The sequence below is a fragment of the Microcaecilia unicolor genome, chromosome 5 (genome assembly GCF_901765095.1).
Source record: "Microcaecilia unicolor chromosome 5, aMicUni1.1, whole genome shotgun sequence".
Lineage (NCBI taxonomy): Eukaryota > Metazoa > Chordata > Amphibia > Gymnophiona > Siphonopidae > Microcaecilia > Microcaecilia unicolor.
The window spans coordinates 16,815,410-16,835,801 of record NC_044035.1 but is presented as its reverse complement, the minus strand read 5'-3'; the positions used below and the strand labels follow the sequence as shown (position 1 = coordinate 16,835,801).

Below are 20,392 nucleotides of genomic sequence, written 5' to 3'. Positions count from 1 at the left end.
ATGTCCTCACCTTTAATGGTTACACAGCGCAATCCAGTCTTTGTTCTCTCTAAGTACTATGATTGGTACAGTCACACTCTGCCCAAAAGTACCGGCTGATGCTACGGGTGTGGTTGGAGAATGCAGGGCAGCCTGTCAGATCTTTTAACATCCCAAAAAACAGGTAATTCTTCCTCCTCTTCCACCCCCATCCCCATAAATCAACACTATTTTTTTTTTTTAACATCAGGGGGCAATTTTATTATTATTATTACATTTGTATCCCACATTATCCCACCTCTTTGCAGGCTCAATGTGGCTTACAATTCATCATGGATACTGGAAATAGAAGAGAATATGAAGCCAAAAAGTGAGGAGAATGAATGAGGATACCAAATAATATGTTTATTCACATAAAAAAATGACGTAATTCTCATAAAAAATGACCCGACTTGGCCGTGTTTCGGCCCAAAGGCCTGCCTCAGGGGTCTTTAAAACCTAAGTAAAATAATAAAACAAATAAAGCAATTTGTTACAAATATATCATGGTAACAAACAATAGCTAAGTCTACATCATAAATAAACAAACAAACAAGAAAAAATTATCGACAACTAATCTGAAAACATGACTTTAAGTTGTAAAAGTAAAGCATATGTGAGAAATATTCATTTATTTAGATTTTTCAATTACAAATATATATATTTTTTAATTATACATAATTTCAATTACAGATATATTACACACTTTTTTAATTCTTTTTCATCTTTGGTTTTAATTTGTATATAGACACAATGTTCATTTTCAATACAGACTGATGTATTATTCAATGTACAATCCATGCGTTTCAATAATTCATATTTGGCAAAATATTTGGTAAAATATATTTTTTTTATATATTTCTCACATATGCTTTACTTTTACAACTTAAAGTCATGTTTTCAGATTAGTTGTCGATAATTTTTTCTTGTTTGTTTGTTTATTTATGATGTAGACTAAGCTATTGTTTGTTACCATGATATATTTGTAACAAATTGCTTTATTTGTTTTATTATTTTACTTAGGTTTTAAAGACCCCTGAGGCAGGCCTTTGGGCCGAAACACGGCCGTGTCGGGTCATTTTTTATGAGAATTACGTCATTTTTTATGTGAATAAACATATTATTTGGTATCCTCATTCATTCTCCTCACTTTTTTGCTTCATATCTCACGGTTTCGTGAAGGTTTTTACCTCCTTTTTGTTTTATAATAGAAGAGAATATACATTTGGTTTTACAGCAAGATTTGGGTATATGATGGTGAAATACATAGCAATGGAAATAGAAAAGATTTTGCATTTGATTTGCGGAAGTTTTGGTTACATGTTGGTGGAATACATGATGGTATTAAAGCCATAGATATAGGTACATGATAGTATAGAGGCAAAAGATGTAAGGAACATTCTTAGATATCTTAAAGAAAGTGGAGTTACACGTGTTGTTCCTTATGATATATTTTGTCGAAGAGATACGTTTTCAGGAGTTTGCGGAATTTGGTCATTTCGTAAACCGATTTCAAGTTACGTGGCAGTGAATTCCAGAGCTGTGTGCTTGTATAGGAAAAGGTTGATGCATGCATTGATTTGTATTTCAAGCCTTTACATTTGGGAGGATGAAGATTGAGGAATGTGCGGGAGGATTATTTTGCATTTCTGGGTGGAAGTTCTATTAGGTCCAACATGTAGGCTGGGGAGTCTCCATAGATGATTTTATGGACCAAGGTGCAGAGTTTGAACGTGATGCGCTCTTTGAGTGGGAGCCAGTGTAGTTTTTCGCGGAGGGGTGTAGCGCTTTCGTATTTTGGTTTGCCGAATATAAGTCTGGCTGCCGTGTTCTGGGCTGTTTGGAGTTTTATAACTGGGCACCCCCTTTTAAGTGCCCCAATGCCAGTCGGAGAGAGCCTATCCCATGATGGCTTTCCAGGTACTCAAACTGGTCTACACATTCCAATATGTCACCTTCTATGAACACCAGTGCCTTGAAGTGTCCAATGATCCTATATAATAATTCTCACCTCCAACGCTTAAATGTGCCTGGGACCGTGCCTCCCTCGGAGGTGGTCTGCTAGGCAGGCATGCACTGACGTCAGTGACAGCTGATTCCGCGGCAAGGGGAGGAGTAGGGAAAACACGCACAGCGTGTTTCACTACTCCTCACCCTGCCTCAGAATCAGCTGTCACCACCAAATTACGGCCCCTCTGGACCCCCTTTCCGCGACCCTGTCGACCCCCCCTTCCCGCCAAAAACCACCCCCCGCCGCCGTTGTCAACTACCTGTGCTGACGGGGGAACCAAACCCCTGACAGCCGAAGTCCTGTTCTGCCCTTCGCGGCGTTGGTTCCTCAATGATCTTCTCTTCAAGTTTCTGCACGTGCGACAGAACGTCTGATGTCAGACGCACGCACAGAAACTTGAAGAGAAGATCCGCGAAGGGCAGAACAGCACTTCGGCTGTTGGGGGTTTGGGTCCCCCGTCAGCACAGGTAGTCGACAACGGCGGCGGGGGGGGGGCGGTTTTTGGCGGGAAGGGGGGGTCGACACAGTCACGGAAGGGGGGTCCACGGGGCTGTAACGCGGGGCGGGGGGGGTTTGAAAACGGAGGGAGGGCAGACTGTGGAACACCGAGGGACGGTGGGGGATTGCCTGCCTAGCGCCCGTTTCATTGGTTACAGAAACGGGCCTTTTTCCTAGTAATAAAATAAAACTCATAAGCACAGCAACACAAGTAAAACTGAGGGATATGACCCAATGAAGAAGCCGTGACAATTAATACTGCTACTGCCTTAAACAGCTTTGAGGAGCAATTCCTCCTTCCTATATACACAGAAGAAAGCAATCAGTTCCTGCAACATGTTATGAAATTAATAATGGCCTTCCACTGGCCAAAAGCAACCACTAGTCTCAAGGATGCAGCTTGGAGAAGAGACGGCTGAGGGGAGACATGATAGAGGTATATAAAATATTGAGTGGAGTGGAACAGGTGGATGTGAAGCGTCTGTTCACGCTTTCCAAAAATACTAGGTCTAGGGGGCATGCGATGAAACTACAGTGTAGTAAATTTAAAACGAATCGGAGAAAATGTTTCTTCACCCAACGCATAATTAAACTCTGGAATTCGTTGCCGGAGAACATGGTGAAGGCGGTTAGCTTAGCGGGGTTTAAAAAGGGGCTAGACGGTTTCCTAAAGGACAAGTCCATAAACCGCTACTAAATGGACTTGGGAAAAATCCACAATTCCAGGAATGACATGTATAGAATGTTTGTACGTTTGGGAAGCTTGCCAGGTGCCCTTGACCTGGATTGGCCGCTGTCGTGGACAGGATGCTGGGCTTGATGGACCTTTGGTCTTTTCCCAGTGTGGCATTACTTATGTACCTAGTCACACAAGCTTTCAGATCTAGATCAGAGTCCTTGATGTAATAATACAAACTGCAAATTAATCTTTACTGTATATGCACACTTATGGGGGGGTGAGGGGGGACCAGCAGAGGATTGAGGCCATCAGCGGAAATTCCCTCCCCAGCTTTGCCATGCCAGAGCTCAGCTACCGGTTAGCTTTTAAGACAGGAAACACAATATGTTATATCAGCAGCTTTGCCACAGGCCAAAGCGCTCTGTGAGACCCATGAAAGTACAAGATAAGATGTGATCAAGGAGCCAAGGTCATGCAATGACAGAGATCAGCCAAGCCACGTTATGTGACAGCCAAACATTATGGTTTGGAAGGATTTCTTTTATTCCTGCAAGTGTTTATCCTTCCTTTCATTTTAGGAGGAATAAATTCAAAAACTGATGAGCTATGCTTTAGTAACTCCATAACTCATCCACAATTTGAATAGCATTACAGAGAACTATGTGCTGTGTATCAGAGCTACAGAACATCTCCTTCCCCCAGCAGCATGACATCATGTTGAAATAGCGTCCAACTAACTCGAGTGTGACATCATCCCACATCCTACTTCAAAACAGTATAATGCAATTAACACTTGCATGGCACTTTTCTCAAAAGACTCTAAGAACATAAGAGTAGCCATACTGGATCAGACCAATGGTCCATCTAGCCTAGTATCCTGTTTTCCAAACAGTGGCCAAGTACCTGGCAGAAACCCAAATCCTGGCAACATTCCATGTAGAACCTCAATGAATAGCAAGATTCTGGAATTCTAAAGAGTAACAAGATTCCATTCAGAATCTCAAAGAGTAGCAACATTCCATGTAGAACCCCAAAGAATAGCAAGATTCCAGAATCCTAAAGAGTGATAAGATTCCATGTAGAATCTCAGAGTAGCAGCATTCCATACTACAAATCCCAGGGCAAACAGTTGCTTCCCATGTGTGTCTCAATAGCAGACTATGAACTTTTCCTCCAAGAATTTGTCCAAACCTTTTTTAAACCCACATACACTAACCACTGTTACCACATCCTCTAGCAAAGAGTTCCAGAGCTTAACTATTCATTGAATGAAAAAATATTTCCTCCTATTTTTTTAAAGTATTTCCATGTAACTTCCTCGAGTGTCCCCTAGTCTTTGTAATTCTGGAACGAAAAAAAAATTGATTTACTTCTACTTGTTCTACACCACTCAGGATTTTGTAGACCTCAATAATATCTCCCCTCATCCATCTCTTTTCCAAGCTGAAGAGCCCTAACCTCTTTAGCGTTTCCTCATAGGAGAGGAGCTCCATCCCCTTTATCATTAAATTAAAGCATAGCTTTGGGTGAATCTCTTCACAAAGGCAGCTAATAAATCTTAATAAAGAATGCATTATAAAAATACAATTCTGTCTCAGGTTTTTATCCTGAGGCCAGTTCTGTTCAATACTTTCACGCATAATATTGCAGATGGGTCCATAGGGAAAGTCTGTATTTTTGCAGATGACACTAATACTTTACATATCATTTCTATAGTGCTACTAGACATACATAGTGCCGTACACATTATATGCAGGTACGTTCTCTGTTCCTAGTGGGCTCGCAATCTAAGTTTTGTACCTGGGGCAATGGAGTGTAGTAGGGGCGTCGTCAGACCTCACGGTGGGAGGGGGCCAGAGCCCGAGGTTGGGGGCACATTTTGAGTGCCGCCCCGCTGCCCCCCACCTCCTCGCCGCTTCCCCTCACAAACAAATACCTTTGCTGCCGGGGGTCCCCAACCCCCGCTAGCTGAAGCCTTCTTCAGCATCGGTCTCTGGCGCAGCCACGTTCGCTGCCTGCCCCCTGCTCTTCTTTCTCTTTGCTCCTCCTGTGCACACTGACGCTGAGGAGGAGCAAGAAGAAAGAACAGCAGGGGGCAAGCAGCGAATGTAGCTGCGCCAGAGACCGGAAGGCTTCAGCTGGAGAGGGTTGGGGACCCCCGCCAACCAAACCAGGGGCCCGGACGAAATTTACGGGGACCCAGGCCCCCATGGCCCCCCCCGTAGCTACACCCCTGGAGTGTAGTGACTTGCCCAGGGTCACTAGGTGCTTTAATAGGAACTGATCCCAGTTCACCAGGATCAAAGCCCACTGCACTAACCATTAGGCTACACCAGGGAAAGATCAGACAGAATAAAAAGTGACCCAAGCAAGTTAGAGGGGCTGGCCCAGTGGCAGTGCTGTACATTGCCATGTGGAAGGTCCCCAGCTTGAACCCCAAGTCAGATCTTCAGTGGGGGATGCTGCAGAGGTAGGGTTCACAAACCCTAGGGTAGGATGAGAGTCATATCATTATTAAGGGTGTCACCTGGTGGCAGGACTTAGGGGACCTTTTACAAAGGCATGCTGAAAAGTGGCCTGCGGTAGTGTAGATGCGTGTTTTGGGCGTGTGTAGAATCATTTTTCAGCGCACATGTAAAAAATGCTTTTTGTTTTGCTGAAAACAGACGTACGGCAAAATGAAAATTGCTGCGCATCCATTTTGGGTCTGAGATCTTACCGCCAGACATTGACCTAGCGGTAAAGTCTCATGCGGTAACTGTGCGGTAACGACCTGCTTACTTGAAATGCCACTTGGGGCACGTCCAATATGCATGTCCAAAAATAAAAATTATTTTTTGGGACATGCTCCAAAAATGAAATTACAGCAAGAGCCACATGGTAGCCGGGCGGTAACTCCATTTTGGCACCAAGAAAAAAAAAATCTCATGGAGTGGTGGTCTGTTTGCATGTAGTTTCTGGGTAGAACTTAGCAGGTGTATTTGTGCTCTAGGGCTCTGCTTAATATTTGTAGCCTATTCATAGGTAGGGTGCATACTGTGTAAATCATAGGAATTAGTGCTTCTGTTGTATGGTACATTTGCTACATGTATGCTGAGTTTAGATTTTTTTTTTTCAGGTTTTGGATTATTTCACAATGTGCCTGGTAGTGGAGAGGTTGATGTTGCTGTTACTCAAATGACAAGAGAATCAGACATTTCTGTATGGTAACTTCCAGGTAGAAATGTTCTAGTTCTGATCTGTATCTGTTGTCGGAGAAGACTAGATTTTTTTGGTGGCTGCAGTTAATGTTTACATTTAACTCACACTAACTGCGAGTGGATTAGTGGTTAAAGCACTGGTCTTGCAATCCAGAGGTGGCCGGTTCAAATCCCACTGCCGCTCCTTGTGATCTCGGGCAAGTCACTTAACCCTCCATTGCCTCAGGTACAAACTTAGATTGTGAGCCCTCCTGGGACAGAGAAATATCCAGAGTACCTGAATGTAACTCACCTTGAGCTACTACTGGAAAACTTGTGAGCAAAATCTAAATGAATAAATATATGGAATGTTGCTACTATTTAAGATTCTAGATGGAATGATGCTAGTGGAGGAGTGGCCTAGTGGTTAGAACACTGGTCTTGCAATCCAGAGGTGGCCGGTTCAAATCCCACTGCCGCTCCTTGTGATCTTGGGCAAGTCACTTAACCCTCCATTGCCTCAGGTACAAACTTAGATTGTGAGCCCTCCTGGGACTGAGAAATATGCAGAGTACCTGAATGTAACTCACCTTGAGCTACTACAAAAAAAGGTGTGAGCAAAATCTAAATAAATGTATGGAATGTTGCTACTATTGAAGATTCTACATGGAATGTTGCTATTCCACTAGTAACATTCCATGTAGAAGCCTGCCCTTCCAACGCAGCCGCGCAGGCTTCTGTTTCTGTGATTCTGACATCCTGCACGTACTCACAGAAACAGAAGCCTGCGCGGACGCGTTGCTGATCTGCAAGGGCAGGCTTCTACAGGGAATGTTGCTAGTGGAGGAGTAGCCTAGTGGTTAGTGCAGTGGACTTTGATCCTGTAGAACTGAGCTTGATTCCTTATGACTCTGGGCAAGTCACGTAACCCTCTATTGCTCCAGGTACAAATAAGCACCTTTATATACTATGTAAAGTGCTTTGAATGCAGTTGAAAAACCACAGAAAGGCAGCATATCAAGTCCCATTTCCCTTTCCCTATTTGAGATTCTAGATGGAATGTTGCTAGTGGAGGAGTGGCCTAGTGGTTAGAGCACCGGTCTTGCAATCCAGAGGTGGTGGGTTCAAATCCCACTGCTGCTCCTTGTGATCTTGGGCAAGTCACTTAACCCTCCATTGCCTCAGGTACAAACTTAGATTGTGAGCCCTCCTGGGACTGAGAAATATGCAGAGTACCTGAATGTAACCCACCTTGAGCTACTACTGAAAAAGATGTGAGCAAAACATAAATAAAATAAAAATACTGTGCCAAACCAAAGGTCTGTGAGGGTCATGAATGCAGTGCATCCCAAACGCAAGCATCACCTGTCAGGTATGAGAAAAGGTTACAAATCACTGCATTAGACCAAAGCCAGCCTAGTTTTACTTCAAAGCCCAATTGTTTTTTTTTTCTACAGAAAAGCAGTCCCCTAAATTCTATATATGGCACCCAAATTTGGGAGTGAATCCAAGGTGTGCGCTAAGAAAAATTGATTAATGAGCCATTAGCTATCAATTATTGAAGTTAATTGGCAATAATATGGATTTACACACACGTGGCCTAATTGTTATTCTACAACATCAGCACCTGAATTCCATAGCACGCAACTCAAAAGGGGGAGTGGTCATGGGAGGGGCATGGGCAGGTCAGAAGTATTCCCAGGAACTAGGTACAATGTTATAGCATACTTGGATTCCCAACTGCCCTCAGTGGGACATCAGGATTTACACTAGGTTTCAGCAGGCGAAAGTCATCGCAAACACAGTTGGATGCAGGAATCCACTCTTAAGTGCTATTGTGCTTGGCATGGGGCACCCGATATACAATACCAGTTTAGTGTGAATCTTTTCAGTGCCTATCTTTGGGCACCTTTTACTGAATCTGGCCCAATGTGCTCAGAAATCAATTTATCTGTTTAGGGGATATGAGCTGAGAAGGAAGGAAAGGGGGACTTGATATACCACCTTTCTGTGGTTTTTGTAACTACATTCAAAGCAGTTTACATAGTATATACAGGTACTTATTTGCACCTGGGGCAATGGAGGGTTAAGTGACTTGCCCAGAGTCCCAAGGAGCTGCAGTGGGACTTGAACCCAATTCCCCAGGATCAGAGTCCGCTGCACTAACCACTAGGCTACTCCTCCACATAAGAATAGCCATACTTGGTCAGACCAATGGTCCATCTAGGCCTGTATCCTGTTTCCAACATTGGCCAATCCAGGTCACAAGAACCTGGCTTCTCCCATGTCTTTCTCAATAACAGACTATGGACTTTTCCTCCAGGAACTTGTCCAAACCTCTTTTTTTTTTTAAAGCCAGATACGATAACCGTCTTTACCACATCCTCTGGCAATGAGTTCCAGAGCTTAGCTATTCTTTCAGTGAAAAAAATATTTGTTTTAAAAGTATTTCCATGCAATTTCATTGAGTGTCCCCTGGTCTTTGTAAATTTTGAATGAGTGAAAAATCGATTTACCACCACCCGCTCCACACCACTCAGGATTTTGTAGACCTCGGTCATATCCCCCCTCAGCCGTCTCTTTTACAAGCTGATAAGTGAAATGCCCTCCCGCGGGAGGTGGTGGAAATGAAAACGGTAACGGAATTCAAACATGCGTGGGATAAACATAAAGGAATCCTGTTCAGAAGGATCCTAAGGAGCTTAGCCGAGATTGGGTGGCAGAGCCGGTGGCGGGAGGCGGGGATAGTGCTGGGCAGACTTATACGGTCTGTGCCAAAACCGGTGATGGGAGGCGGGGCTGGTGGTTGGGAGGCGGGGATAGTGCTGGGCAGACTTATACGGTCTGTGCCAGAACCGGTGATGGGAGGCGGGGCTGGTGGTTGGGAGGCGGGGATAGTGCTGGGCAGACTTATACGGTCTGTGCCAGAACCGGTGATGGGAGGCGGGGCTGGTGGTTGGGAGGCGGGGATAGTGCTGGGCAGACTTACACGGTCTGTGCTAGAACTGGTGGTGGGAGGCGGGGCTGGTGGTTGGGAGGTGGGGATAGTGCTGGGCAGACTTATACAGTCTGTGCCAGAGCCGGTGGTGGAAGGCGGGGCTGGTGGTTGGGAGGTGGGGATAGTGCTGGGCAGACTTATACAGTCTGTGCCAGAGCCGGTGGTTGGGAGGCAGAGATAGTGCTGGGCAGACTTATACGGTCTGTGCCCTGAAGAGGACAGGTACAAATCAAGGTAAGGTATACACAAAAACTAGCACATATGAGTTTATCTTGTTGGGGAGACTGGATGGACCGTGCAGGTGTTTTTCTGCCGTTATCTACTTAGCCTTTCCTCAAATGGGCGCAGTTTCATCCCCTCTATCATTAGAGGCTAGAGTGTGTTTGAGATGATGAGATGTGGGAGGATGGGGACAAAAAGTAGTGGTAGAGGAAGAAGCTGGGGAAGGAAGTAGAAAGTGTATGGAGTTAATAGCGAGACTTTGGAAGCAAACCATGGCACCATCATTGGAACAAGTGTTTGCTAAAGTGGACTTCTGTTGTATAATGGACAAAATGACAGCTGTGAAAAGAGGTCGAGTGGTGAAGTTCTTTAAAAATTGGTCCTCATATATGACATGGAGAGGGATATCTGTTTAATTGCTGTTGAGCCTCTAGAGAGGAGAATAAATGATTAGTCTGAAGTTACTCCTGGCAAGGGGGAGGGGGGAGGGAGAGGGAAGTTGGGGAACATGTTTATGGCAATAGATTTTGAAAATTTTCTCTGTGTTATGAGGCATTATTGGCTGATGTTCTGTAGATGGCTTTATGGAAAATAATAAAAATATGTTTTTTTAAAAATAAATAAATAGTAAGTTAGATTGTTAAAATAAAAAAATTAAAAAAAAAAGAAAGTGTATGGAGTTGGTTTCCTGCTGTATGGGTGAGGTTTCTGGTTTTCAGCAATTTTCCTTCAGCCATAGGCAGAGTCCTAGAGGTGATTTCAACTGCTGAGATTTGCAGAGCGGAACCACTCGTGGGCACCACTTTGCTGTTGCAAGTACTGGCACCAGAAAGAAGTCAGCACTGTCCGCGGCTCAGAATTCTCCCAGGACTCCAAGGATTGCTGAAGTAAAATAAGTGAAACCCAGACGCTTTACTGTGCCGGGGAGGGTGGGGGGGGGGGGGGGGGGGGGGTAGGATTCCGCACCGATAAATCTGAAAATTGTGCATCTTTCAGTAAGAACTTATTTCGGTTTTGAAGATTAAATTATTATTCAGGAACAATGATTACATTTTATTATTTTGCAACATACAGTAGGCAACCTTTGCAGCTTTTTAAAAAATGTTCTTGTGCAGAATTCCCCCGGGACAGGGCCGGTCAAACCCGGTAAGCGAGGTAAGCACCGCAGGGGGGGCGCCTGCCTTCAAGGGCGCCGCTGCGGTGCTGCGCCACCATACCGTGCCGCCCTTGGGGCTTTAAATCTTTAATTTACCTCTGTCCTAGCAGCCACGTCATTTGAAAGCCCTGCCCCATCTCTAGCCTTCCCTCCCTTCGTGAATTCGTTCCGCAGAGTCCCGCCTTCTGATGTCATTTCCTCGAGGGCGGGACTCTGAGGGAACAAACTTACGAAGGGAGGGAAGGCTAGAGACGGGGCAGGGCTTTCAAATGACGCAGCTGCTGGGACGGAGGTAAATTAAAAAAGACTTAGACCACGCAGGGAAGAAAAAGGGGGATGTTGGGGGGGGGAGAAGAGGGCGGGCAGGTGGCCATAAATGGGAGGGAGATGGGGGCAAAGGGTGGGAGATGAGAGAAAGGAGATGTGGGGGGAGGGGGGCCGCCGCGTGCGCACCAACTCATAGTCTACAGGGGGGGCGCCAGAGACCCTAGGACCGGCCCTGCCCCGGGAGTAACATTTCTTCTAACATAGCTTTCATTTCTTCAAATGAAGCCAACTATTAGTGTTTCTCGAGCAGGTCCTGGAGTGCCCTGGTTTTCAGAAACAGTGAGATAGGTTTGCATGGAATGGGGGGGCCGGTCTGTGCACGTTAGGGTACTGAATTCTCGGAGCACCCTCCCGCCGCCAGAAATTACCAGAGCAACCATATGCCTGGAAAGAAAACTGCAAGACCGCATACGTTTTTCATCAAAAGCACTCAGGTCCCGCCTGGCTCTCTTTCATGTGCTTGTCCTGGCCAGAGTCGCTCTTGCATCACTGCCTGCCCTGTCAGGATGGAGTTATGCCCCAGTGACCAATGAGCGATAGTCGCCTGCTGGTCCAAAGGTTGCCATGGAGACCCCTCACTCATTTCACTGAAACTCTGCCAAGCTTTCAGCCTTTAGTGGGGGTGTTTGGCTTACATAATGTCAAGTTTTTATCTTGATAATTGTTCCAAAGCATACTGAGACCAGCTCACAGCTGAACAGGAATTTGCCTAAAGAGAGCTTTGTTCAGCAGGATTGCTAGGGAATGCATGATTTTACCCTGGGAGTAAATTCTATATAAGGGGAAAGGGAAAATGCACTTGATATACAGCCTTTCTGTGGTATTTTGCAACTACATTCAAAGAGGTTTACATATATTCAGATACTTATTTTGTACCAGGGGCAATGGAGGGTTAAGTGACTTGCCCAGAGTCACAAGGAGCTGCAGTGCAAATCGAACTGTGTCCCAGGATCAAAGTCCACTGCACTAACCACTGGGCTACTCCTCCACTAGCAACATTCCATGTAGAAGCCTGCGTGCAGGACATCAGACTCACAGAAACAGAAGCCTGCGCGGCCGCGTTGCTGATCTGCAAGGGCAGGCTTCTATATAGAATGTTGCTGGTGGAATAACAACATTAACATTCCATGTAGAATCTCAAATAGTAGCAACATTCCAGAATCTCAAATAGTAGCAACTGAAACATTCCATGTAGAATCTCAAATAGGGAAAGGGAAATTCAACTTGATATACTGCCTTTCTGAGGTTTTTGCAACTACATTCAAAGCGGTTTACATATATTCAGGTACTTATTTTGTACCAGGGGCAATGGAGGGTTAAGTGACTTGCCCAGAGTCACAAGGAGCTGCACTGGGAATCGAAAACAGAATCCGCTGCACTAACCACTAGGCTACTCCTCCACCATCAGCACAGTGAATATAAAGATTCACTGTGCTGATAGTTAAAACTGTTTATGCAGTCAGCAGTGAGTTGCCCCCTGTACAAGTGTGGCCAGCAGGAAATGCTTAAATCCTGCTTGTTCAAGTCACTATACATCCAGGATTTGGAGGTGAGTTTAAAGGGGTTAAGCAACATTTAAACAGAAGCTAAGCCGAGATTGGGAGGCGGGGCTGGTGTTTGGGGCTAGTGCTGGGCAAGACTTCTAAGGTCTGTGCCCTGAAAATAGCAGATAGAAATCAAGGTAAGGTATACACAAGAAGTAGCACATATGAGTTTATCTTGTTGGACAGACTAGATGGACCGTGCAGGTCTTTTTCTGTCGTCATCTACTATGTTACTATGTATAACTAGCAATGCGCTGAGTATACATGAAAGTAGCAGCATGCAGAACTATTCAGAGCATGCTCTGGATGTGGTTTTGGCAGTCATTCAAAGTCTGCGTGTCTTCTGTATTTTACAAGGGCATTACCCAAATACCACGCACAATCTTCACAGTGACTTTGCACCCGCACTGTGCCACGCAGAACCCCTGGCAAACTGCTTGTTCAGACCTGGAGTTTGGAGTGGGAAGAGCGAGCGCCAGCAGTTCATAATGCCAAACAGGTGAATTTCAGAACTCGGGTCCCTTTGGACGTGGAATTTAACAAAAGCCACCATTTCCACGTGCGAGGAGCAAAATCACTGCTTTGATGTGTAAGTAGTGCAACTCACACGTACAAAGCCCTGGGCTTTGCAAACTGGCTTCTTCTGATGTGTATGCCACTAAACATTTTTTTCCCTTTGTCAGAGCTACACATTTTACAAAAAGCTCCACACTAAAGCTGCACCTATACTGTTTTCCGATCTAGCCGCCCTCTGCAAAGTTTTCCTCTGGAAGAGGGCAGGCCGGGGGCAGGGTTTAAACTTCTACAGAGAATGGCAAAATTCAGCTGCTCTCCACACAATTTATGCAACCAAATGATAGCAGCTATAACTTTGCATATGTATATTCATCAGTGGCATTGTGTGTTTACCACCACTGAAAAACTCGACCACGGAAACGTATCTCCTTGTATTGTAAGCTTACATTTCTTCTACTAGAAATTCATTCAACTGGAGGGATAGGCAATGGTATGCTTGGCCTATACAGGATGAACTGGACCACAGGCACTGTAAGGGCACAGGTTAGTGCTGAAGAGTTATTATCTTGGCAATTCCTCCTGGGAGGGAATCTCTGTGGAACTTGGGTATGTGGTAAAGAGGGGGCAAAGAAAACTGTCAAAATTAATTAGAATCTAGCATGTCACACTGGGTGAGGCCAGAGGTCCATTAAGCCCAGTGTCCTATCTCAATGGTTTGTTTTATTTGACATGCCACCAATCTAGAGGGTTTACAATTTTAAAATCTGCAAAAGATGTCAATGTAGGTCACAAGCACCCAGCAGGATCCCATAGAACCATTCCTTCGAGTACACTCCCCAGGATAAGAACGGGCTTTCCCGACTCAATATGGCCAGTAATGATTTATGGACTTTTCCTCCAGGAAAAAGATTGACCATTTAGACAATCTTTTTTTAACACCAATACCAGTACCAATACAATGCTTATAACCCACATATACCTTAATTAAGGGCTTGACAAAGTTTCTTAGGATCTAAGAGCCAGCCCAAAAATCCAGGTGCCGGAATGACTAGATTTTTCATTCATTTTATGCACATTTATAAGTGATGCACAGCAAGTTATTTAAAACAGTAGTGGGAAAAAGAGAAGGCCGGAGGCAATTGCTCTCCCCTTTGCCTGCCCACCTACAGCCCATCACAAATTTTCCCTCCTGGACAAAGTGAAGACATTTGCTCAATATTAGGGGTGCTCAAGCATCCACAGAGCTGGCACCTATGTGTGCACACACTCGCCCATAGCTCTCTCTGCCTCCCCCCAATACATGTGCACAATCCTCCCCCCCCCCCCCTACACACAGCTCTCCCTCACTCTGAGCTCTCCCTCTCTCTGCTTCCTCCCAAAACACCTCCCTCAGATCTCTGTCAATCACCACCCATATACCTTCCTGCAGCACACACTCCCCACCCCAGTAGCTCTCTCCCAATGATCAACTCCCCCCCCCCCCCCCCCCAAAAAAACCTGAATTCCCAATACTGCTGTCCGGCATTTTATCTTCTCCACCTGCACATGTTTTTTTTTTTTACTGTGTTTGCATCCATAGTAACATAGTAGATGACGGCAGAAAAAGACCTGCATGGTCCATCCAGTCTGCCTAACAAAATAAACTTATATGTGCTACTTTTTGTGTATACCCTACTTTGATTTGTACCTGTCCTCTTCAGGGCACAGACCGTATAAGTCTGTCCAGCACTATCCCCGCCTCCCAACCACCAGCCCCGCCTCCCACCACCGGCTCTGGCACAGACCGTATAAGTCTGCCCAGCACTATCCCCGCCTCCCAACCACCAGCCCCGCCTCCCACCACCGGCTCTGGCACAGACCGTATAAGTCTGCCCAGCACTATCCCCGCCTCCCAACCACCAGCCCCGCCTCCCACCACCACTGTCCTGTCCCCGTATTCATGGAGGCAGGGTATATTGTGATGTATATTTAATGTGAGTATTATCTGTATTTAATTGCATTGTCTGCGTAATAGATAGCACTATGTTTTAGGACTGCTCTTCCTATAGTTTGCAGTATCCTGTGATTAAGCTTTCCCTATTGGCTCATAGGTCTAAGCTAGGGCCAGCCCTCTCTCTCTCTCTCTGCCCCGGTGCTGTGTGGGAGAGCCCAGTCTTGCTAGCATGCTTTTGTGATCAGCAGCTGTTCAAGGGGCTGATCCCTTCTTAATCTACTGTAATTCAATCAAGATTTTTCACCATTTCCCCAATTCATTACTCATTTATTTTCACTGAGTTTCTCCCCCTTATTCTCCTTTGAGTGTTACAGCTTTTCCTCTCAGCTGGGCTGAGGTTCTGGTCATCTCCTTGCTTCTGAGGTGGCTACATACGGACTCTATGTGTTGAAGGCAACAATTCTCTACTAAGCAACTGAACATTAAATTGGATTTTATTTATTCTGAGTACTACAATAAAGACAATTTGTATACAAATTGAGAGTCTAGTGCTAAAGCTTCTACTTGGGGATGGTTTAAACTGGCTATTTAGCTACACCATACTTTGCCTAGAACAGTATAGCCACAGAGTCAATACTCCAAACATAGTAACATAGTAAATGACGGCAGAAAAAGACCTGTACGGTCCATCTAGTCTGCCCAACAAGATAAACTCATATGTGCTACTTTTTGTGTATACCTTACCTTGATTTGTATCTGCCATTTTCAAGGCACAGACTGTAGAAGTCTTGCCCAGCACTATCCCTGCCTCCCAACCACCAGCCCCACCTCCCACCACCGGCTCTGCCACCCAATCTCCGCTAAGCTTCTGAGGATCCATTCATTCTGAACAGGATTCCTTTATGCTTATCCCACGCATGTTTGAATTCCGTTACCGTTTTCCTCTCCACCACCTCCCGCGGGAGGGCATTCCAATTTTCCACCACTCTCTCCATGAAAAAATACTTCCTGACATTTTCCTTGAGTCTGCCCCCCCTTCAATCTCATTTCATGTCCTCTAGTTCTACTGCCTTCCCATCTCGAAAAGAAGAAAACTTTACTCCATTGTAAATCTTTCACTTAGATTCTTCTTAGTGACTTACAACCTCTCAAAAGCACCCAAAAATGTTGTTTTTAAAATTTTATCTGGAGGGAAAAGGCCTCAGCAGTCAAAAGTTCTTCAGCTGTGCTAGTACCTTACTGTGTATTTTATCCGCAGCACCTTATGACTCAGACCAGTCACTGGCCAAAAAACCTCCACATTTTTAATCACTTTTTACCACTTGCATTGCAAGAACACTTTTCAAAATAACACTTTGTTCAATCACTGCTATTTCAAAGAAATTTCTCTTTTTTAGTTTAAAGCAAATTCATGCAGCAGGAAAAATAGAAGCATTTAGCTTTCTCTTAGGAATCCCGACGGGGACCTATTTCACCACAGGCTTCATCAGGGGAATTCATCAATTTTATCATTATTGCGCTTCGTGTAATCCATTGACAGCACGATTTAGTATTACACAATGTTTAGTATGCTGCTGTGAAAGTGGGAGAAATGGCAAAAGGCATATGATGCGTAAAAACACAGAAGAAACCAGTCTTTGCAAAAAAACAAGCAATGGACAAAACAGCGAAGATGACTAAAAAGTAAAAAAGTGAGAAGAAGAAAAGAGGAGAACAGAAAAAATTGTAGAAAAAAATAAAAAATATAAAAAATGAAAATAATAAAACTAGATGACACTAACAATATAAATGCTAAAAAATATATTTATTATAAAAATATAAAGGGGGGGGGGTGCTCGAGACTCGACACAGCTGTGTTTCGGCCGGTCAGGCCTGCATCAGGAGTCTCTTCGCCATATGAAGTTTCTTTCTCTATTTCAACATTGGATGGCTTATTATTTGTATATGGAAAAGCCTATTGAAAAACTGTAACGAAGCATCTTTGAAAACGACTCTTTGATTTTCTTTTCAAAAACCTTTTATAGCGTTAAGACCAAGCTCAAAACAGTGTAGACTATAGAAGCGCCGATTAGGCTTTTCCATATACAGATACGTAAACCATTCAATGTTGAAATAGAGAAAGAAACTTCATATGGTGAAGAGACTCCTGATGCAGGCCTGACCAGCCGAAACACAGCTGTGTCGAGTCTCGAGCACCCCCCCCCCTTTGAATTTTTATAATAAATATATTTTTTAGCATTTATATTATTAGTGTTAGATTGTAAGCTCTTCTGAGCAGGGACTGTCTCTTTGTAGCAGGTGTTCAGCGCTGCGTGCGTCTGGTATTTATTTATTTATTGTATTTGTACCCCACATTTTCCCACCTTTTTGCAGGCTCAATGTGGCTTACAGAGTATGGAAAATGAAAACGTCGTTACATGATTTGAAAGAACAAAAACAGTCAATCATAAGCTGAGGTGAAAGAGGAATTCAGATGGAAAGGTGTTAGGTATGGTCGTGTGAGAGGTGTTGTAGGTGCCTTATGTAGTTTGCGGAATGATATGTTTCATTGAGCACTATACAAATGCTAATAATAATAATAGTGTTATCTAGTTTTATTATTTTCATTTTTTATTTATTTTTATTTTTTTCTACATTTTTTTTCTATTCTCCTCTTTTCTTCTTCTCACTTTTTACTTTTTAGTCATCTTCGCTGTTTTGTCCAAACGCATATGCTGTACATTATCACATGCTCTTATATCCACTTTAAAGCTTGTACCCAGTATAACCCTAAACATTGTGTAATACTAAACTGAACTATACCAAATCAGTACTGTAACAACATGCACTCAGTAACCCTTGCATGAATACAAAATATAACCATCTCACAGCAATGCACAGTCACAGTGCAACCCTCTAACACTAAGAACAAAACAGTGCAAGCTATGTGGTTTAAGGACAGGAAGTTATCAATGTGGGCAACCATTAAGACACATTATTTTACTGTTAACCCCAGTTATTAGTAACTAGGTATCACTGCATAAAACGGGACCTCTGCTACAGTATCATGAATTAGTGGTAAATAACATGTCTTAACAGTAGCTCACGCTGATAACTTCCCCTCTTTAGTGTGAAGATTTTCAGTATCTGGTAACCAGAGCTGCTATTGTGATGTCATAATGCCTCATTCCACCAATGCCAAGAGCCAACCTCATCAGTGATGTCACAATGGTTTCACTGAGCCAAATAAAGGACACTTATTACACATAGCAGTGATTTTGATTTCTAGAGATATTTCTTTGTTATTGAGTTAAGGGGGGGAGTTATCAATGTGGGCTACAGTTAAGGCATGTTATTTTACTATTAACCCCAGGTATTAGCAACGAGTGAGCAGATTCTCAAAACTTACTGCCAGTGATTAAGGCCAGTTAGCAGGGGAAAAGTGCACATACAAATCTGCATGGAATGCTCAGAGTGCTTTAGCGCGGGAAACAATGTGCATTAAATTGTATTTAAATGTAGTCAAACATAATGATGTCATTTGCTATGACTTCCCAATGCTCAGTGAACAGCACACAAACAAACCCTGTTCTTACCACTAGAAAAATAATGCCAGCTCGGAACTGGAGAAAGGAATTCTTTTGAATTCTTAGTTAAAATCTACAAGTTTTGATTTCTTTTGGAAGTGGAAGAAAACCTGTGCAAGCCTGTAAGCGCCAGTACTGAGAAACAAACATGCACGAGTATGAGCAAACCTGAAAGAGAAAGCACACCACGGTGCCTGTTTTCTGTGCTTAAATATAAGTCTTCCAATTTTTTAAAAAAAGTTGAAAAGCTTATATTTAGAGGAGCCAATGTGTGCTTCACGGTTGGGTTTGCCTGGCACATGCTCACAAGAGCTGCGCTTACCATGAAACTCATTGTGTAATTAAACTCTGGAATTCATTGTCAGAGAATGTGATAAAGGCGGTTAGCTTAGCGGGGTTTAAAAAAGGTTTGGACGCCTTCCTAAAGGAAAAGTCCATAGACCGTTATTAAATTGGACTTGGGGAAAATCCACTATTTCTGGGATAAGCAGTATAAAACGTTTTGTACTTTTGGGGGATCTTGCCAGGTATTTGTGACCTGGATTGGCCACTGTTGGAAACAGGATGCTGGGCTCGATGGATCTTTGGTCTTTCCCAGTATGGCAATACTTATGTACTTATATGTACTTATGCACCAAGCATGTCCATCAATTTGCTTTCGCTTTTATAGTGCGCATATAATTAGAATCTCATTTCCTTTGAGCATTGGAAAGCTATTTTTCTGCGCTGATCTGGTGGTACAGGTTCTGCGCTGCTGGCTTTACCGTGAGAGTTCTGAGAATCGTCCCATAGGCCTCATTGCATAAAATTGGGCCCGAGTAAAATTAGCATGAGCTAGTAGTAAAATAACCAAAATCCATGATAGCTACGCCCATAAGGGTTTTAAAGTTTTAGGTATATGTTTGTTTTTATTTTGGGGGGACTTTGACGGAATATTGTAACACACTTTGGACTGAGCTTCTGAGAAGGAATGCAATCATCTTATACAACAAACATCAATATACAGTGTAGCCCTGTAACCTTAGAGAACAAGCATATACTATAACATTGTAACATCAAAACAGTGTAACATAGGCGGGGCTAGGGCAGACTTCTACGGTCTGTGCCCTGAAAATGGCAGAAACAAATCAAGGTCAGGTATACACAAGATAGAGGTATATAAAATAATGAGTGGAATGGAACAGGTGGACGTGAAGCGTCTGTTCACGCTTTCTAAAAATACTAGGACTAGGGGGCATGCGATGAAACTACAGTGTAGTAAATTTAAAACAAATCGGAGAAAAGTTTTGTTCACCCAACGCGTAATTAAACTCTGGAGTTTGTTGCCGGAGAACGTGGTGAAGGCGGTTAGCTTAGCAGAGTTTAAAAAAGGGTTAGACGGTTTCCTAAAGGACAAGTCCATAAACCACTACTAAATGGACGTGGGGAAAATCCACAATTCCAGGAATAACATGTATAGAATGTTTGTACGTTTGGGAAGCTCGCCAGGTGCCCTTGGCCTGGATTGGCCACTGTCGTGGACAGGATGCTGGGCTCGATGGACCCTTGGTCTTTTCCCAGTGTGGCATTACTTATGTACTTAAACAAAAAGTAGCACATATGAGTTTATCTTGTTAGGCAGACTGGATGGACCGTGCAGGTCTTTTTCTGCCGTCATCTACTATGTTACTATGTATGTTACTATGTAACATCAATACCTACTGTTATGCTAATATAAATATACAGTACAACCCTGTAATAGCAAT

At 43.7% G+C, this 20,392-nt stretch overlaps 1 protein-coding gene across 17 annotated transcripts in view; it reads right to left on the bottom strand.

Moving 5' to 3' along the window:
* Positions 1 to 20,392, bottom strand: part of LOC115469908 (actin-binding LIM protein 1-like) — a 238,620-nt gene that overhangs the window by 164,021 nt on the left and 54,207 nt on the right. The gene's annotated exons all lie outside the window — the stretch shown is intronic.